Below are 4472 nucleotides of genomic sequence, written 5' to 3'. Positions count from 1 at the left end.
TTCTTGTTGTGTCAAGAAAAGACACCCTCCACAGGATTGCTATTCGGATGACTCACACAATGGTAACCCTAACAACACATTGACATGTCGGGCTGAGGATTTGTGACTAATCTCATATTGAAAGTAAAGCCCACAATGCAATTGTGTTACTAATAAAGATGGCACTCCTGTTTATGAGACTCAGGAGTTTCAGTAATGACTTATAACAAGTACAATTTTTTTCTCCATGAAAAGTAATCATGAAATTTTGTGAACCCAAAGCAATTCCTAAATAATCCTTCTCTAATTGTTGTGTTCGACTTTTCCTAACATTATGGAAGCATGAGCTATAGATCAGACATTAGACATTCCTGCTCCTACACTGAAAGGAGATGCATCCCTACCAGTACGATTGATCATTTTGGGTCCAAATTAATTGCTGCACATTCTGTACAAGGCTGTTTATGAATTTTCTCAAAGGCAATCTGAAGTTTCCCTTTTATCTCTCTAACAAGCCTGTCAAAGACTAGTAGTCAGACTTTGTGTGTAATTTCTATAGTAAATTACCAAAACAAGGAATGATGTCAGCTCTGGGACCCCAGACAAATTTATTTGTTTCATTGTCTCGCTTAAAGGTGAATTCCCTCGAATGAATAAGGTGATCAAAGTCGAAAATGCACATTTATTTTGGCATACCTTAAACTCATAAAGCTGTAACCTTAAAATTATTAATTATAAATGTCTCAAATGTTTTGCCTTAACTCTGCCAGGCATCGGTGCATCATCTATGCAGATTCCTAGATGGAACCCTTACAGACCTTACAGTACAGAATTGCCCCAAGGAAATCAGTTATATTAAATAATTCTTTCTGGAATGATTTTGATATAAGTGATTTATTGCTTATTGTCAAGTATATTTCAATAAAACACCTCAGTTCTTTATTGTGTTCATAAGCTCAGCTTAGCTGAACTGTTGTCCTTTTGCTAATTTTGCAGATACAGTAAGTCTTCAGGCTTTGGTATGTAATAAATACTCTCTGACCAAGGGCTTATTTCATTTTATAATCCCCGCAGAACTTTTCATTCTCATGATTCTTTGGCAGACATATGAGCCGTTTTGCCCATTCTGAATGAAGTACTGGAAACATAATACCTTTCTATACAAATTCCTCCAGTGGCTGATGTACTGCGTTCTCAGTTCCTGGGGAGATTTTGAAGAATTTCTGTACTATGCTGTCTGCTTTGTATAATTTTGCTTTGATTTCCTTAACACAGCTCATTTCACAATCAAAAACATACAAATTTGTGACATCAGCTCTCTACAGGGCAGAAGTTAGGGTCCCTGTCCATCCTAAATGCAAATGCAGTGTCCGAATGTAAATTCTGCAGGTTCACACCTTTTACCCCCGTCTACCAGCAACGTGAACAGGACCAGTTAACCTTGATTCTCCAGTTTCACGTAAAATTTTGCCCATACTCTCGAGTTTCCATGAGTTGCAATTCATACCTCTTAATTTTTTAGTTGTACAGCTTTTTTGATATTATTGACACCGGTGTCAGTCTAAATTCTTCAGTTTAACCCTGTTAACCTTAAGTAACGCATAGTTATATATTCCTATATGTTTGCTTGCTTTCACATAGAGTAATACTGGAAAGGATACAGTGAAGATTAACATGTCACCTGTACAAGAATAAATATGATGCATTCCATATTTTAGAATGGAATGGAATCTGGAATGAGCCACCAAACCATATGGTGAAAGCCGATATTCTTGCAAGAAACAGATGGATGAGATCTTCATATCAATGAATTACTTTCTACCTTTCTCATATATTTCCTTATTTCTAACACCTTTGTATCTGTGCATCTTCATTTTAACCCCAAAACCTCATGCTTACACTTTTCTCATGCTCCCCTTATATCAGCCTTTTCAATAAGATCTTCTCAAAATGACCTTATCTGCAACACTCCAGCTGTCTCGATGACCCTTCCTGAGCAAATGGGTAATCCATTAATATTATACACCCAGAAGCAATGGCCTGCAGCCCAAATTATGTAACTTTAAAGTTCTCCGCTCTCCAGTCCCTAATCTAGCTGGTAAACTGGTCTTGCTGGTGACCAATTTGAGGTATATTTTGGACATCTGGTAGCTGGTTGCAGCTGGTAGCTAGTTTGGCCATCTAATACCATCTTGAGTTGACATCATCCCATCTTGCACCAGCTTCAGATGGTTTTGGCTGGTAGACAGTTTGTCTAAAACCATTAAGGATTTTTAGGATTGTTTTTTGGTATCAGCTGTGATTACCTATCTTGCATCAGCTACAGCAAATTAATTCATTTCGCTGTGATGTTAGTGGAATCGTCACTGCATCTGATTGAATTGATCATATGTTATTGATGTTAACATGAGTGAATGCAACTCAACTGCTCAATAGTTGTCTCAAATAACTGAAGTAACTATGATGGACAACATTGCTGTACTAAACCATGGTGTAAGATAAGATCACTTTATTAGCCATATACAATTTCTTGCATTAGGAATTTGTCTTTTCACATACCCCAGCTTGCTCTCCATGAGACACACAGGCAGGGAAGAGAGAAGCTTGCAGTCAGAGCGCAGGGTCAGCCATTTATAGGTGCCCCTGGAGCAGCTGTGGTTAAGGGTCTTGCTTAGGGGCCCAACAGAGTAGGATTTCTCTGCCAGCCATGGGATTTGAACCAGCAACCTTCCAGCCACTGGCGCAGATCCTTAGCCACAGAGCCACCATCTTCTAGCTTGTGGGCCAGGTGTTACTGTATGTGACAATACATTCATAACAACATGGGATTGCATCTAGCGCATCTAATAAGCACATCACACTTACTCAAACATATCGTTCATTTTTACTTGCCATCAGCTTCAGTTTTTCAGCTCCATAATAATAATAATTATAATAATTGCTTACACTTATATAGCGCTTTTCTGGACACTCCACTCAAAGCGCTTTACAGGTAATGGGGACTCCCCTCCACCACCACCAATGTGCAGCATCCACCTGGATGATGCGACGGCAGCCATAGTGCGCCAGAACGCTCACCACACATCAGCTATCAGTGGGGAGGAGAGCAGAGTAATGTAGCCAATTCATAGAGGGGGATTATTAGGAGGCCATGATTAGTAAGGGCCAATTGGAAATTTGGCCAGGACACCGGGGTTACACCCCTACTCTTTTCGAGAAGCGCCCTGGGATTTTTAATGACCACAGAGAGTCAGGACCTCGGTTTTACGTCTCATCCGAAGGACGGCGCCTGTTTACAGTATAGTGTCCCCGTCACTATACTGGGGCATTAGGACCCACATGGACCGCAGGGTGAGCGCCCCCTGCTGGCCCCACTAACACCATATGCAGTCACAAAGCCATCCCAGCTACCAACTTGCTTAGATGATTACCAACTTGACCAGCTGACTTCCTGCCTATCCACCAGCTCGATTAGATAATGACCATCTTGACCAGTTGCTTTCCAGCCCAGCTACCAGCTTGGTTTGACAAATACCAGCTTGACCAGTTGATTTCCAGCCCACTGACGGGCTTGACCAGCTAGCTTCCATCATGGGTTCCAGCTTGACCATCTCTGCAACCAGCCAGACCAGTAACAAACCAGCTTTGATCGGCTCAGGATCCAAGATGGTCAATGCTGGATTTTCACTGGGAAGGTCATCTAATCCCTCAGAATTTCTGAGTCCTGCTCAAGTGTTTCAGGAAGTCTTCAGTCTCAATTCCATCAAACACACAAAACGATTATCAAGACCACAGCAAAGTAGTATGTTTCTACTATCTTGGCATTCAGCTTTTTCCTTAAAAAAATCAGTTTGTCCATGAAGTGGCATTGATCAGACGCCGTCTCTCATCAATGTTTCTGATCTGTTGTCCAAATTTTTTCTACCCCCACCCCCCATCATTCTTGGACGGCCTGTCTTCTAGGTTCTCCATAGAGTTTTTCACCTTTCCTTCTTCTGTGATTCACCCTCTGTTAGCCAGGCTCTCACTAACAGCAGAAATTAGAAAAGATAGTGTCTTTCCTGTTCCACCCTAATGTCATTACAGGTCTAGTCCACTAGGTGTCCCCACCTTCACGTTTTTAGGAAAAATGCTCCTTACAACTGATCATTCAGATCGTAGTACTGGGATTAGGAGTATCAACAACCTAGTTCCCAGTTCATATAACCATCTGTATTACTGATATTCTATTGATCCTGTTAATTCTTTGATCAAAACAATATGGCAGGACTTGACCTTTTAAAATGCATCTTAATGCCTTTACAATACCATAGTTACACTTTTCTCTATCTCTTCTTTGGAATCCATAGGTATATAACAATTATACACTTTATTTTGGATCATTTAAACTAATCACTATTCATTTGTGCATAGTACAGTGAAAAGTGTTTCTAATTAGTCTCTCAGGTGCAGCATATAAATAGAACAGCAGACAAGACAGTAGGATAGACAGT

General features: G+C 40.5%; 1 pseudogene; it reads left to right on the top strand.

The window, feature by feature from the left end:
• The first annotated feature begins 1600 nt into the window (after window positions 1-1600).
• LOC148648792 (U6 spliceosomal RNA) lies at window positions 1601-1696 on the top strand (annotated as a pseudogene).
• The last annotated feature ends 2776 nt before the right edge of the window (window positions 1697-4472 follow it).

The sequence above is a fragment of the Lepisosteus platostomus genome, chromosome 14, assembly GCF_059453375.1.
Source record: "Lepisosteus platostomus isolate fLepPlt1 chromosome 14, fLepPlt1.hap1, whole genome shotgun sequence".
Lineage (NCBI taxonomy): Eukaryota > Metazoa > Chordata > Actinopteri > Semionotiformes > Lepisosteidae > Lepisosteus > Lepisosteus platostomus.
The sequence above is the reverse complement of the archived record's forward strand: the minus strand, read 5'-3'. Positions and strand labels throughout refer to the sequence as shown.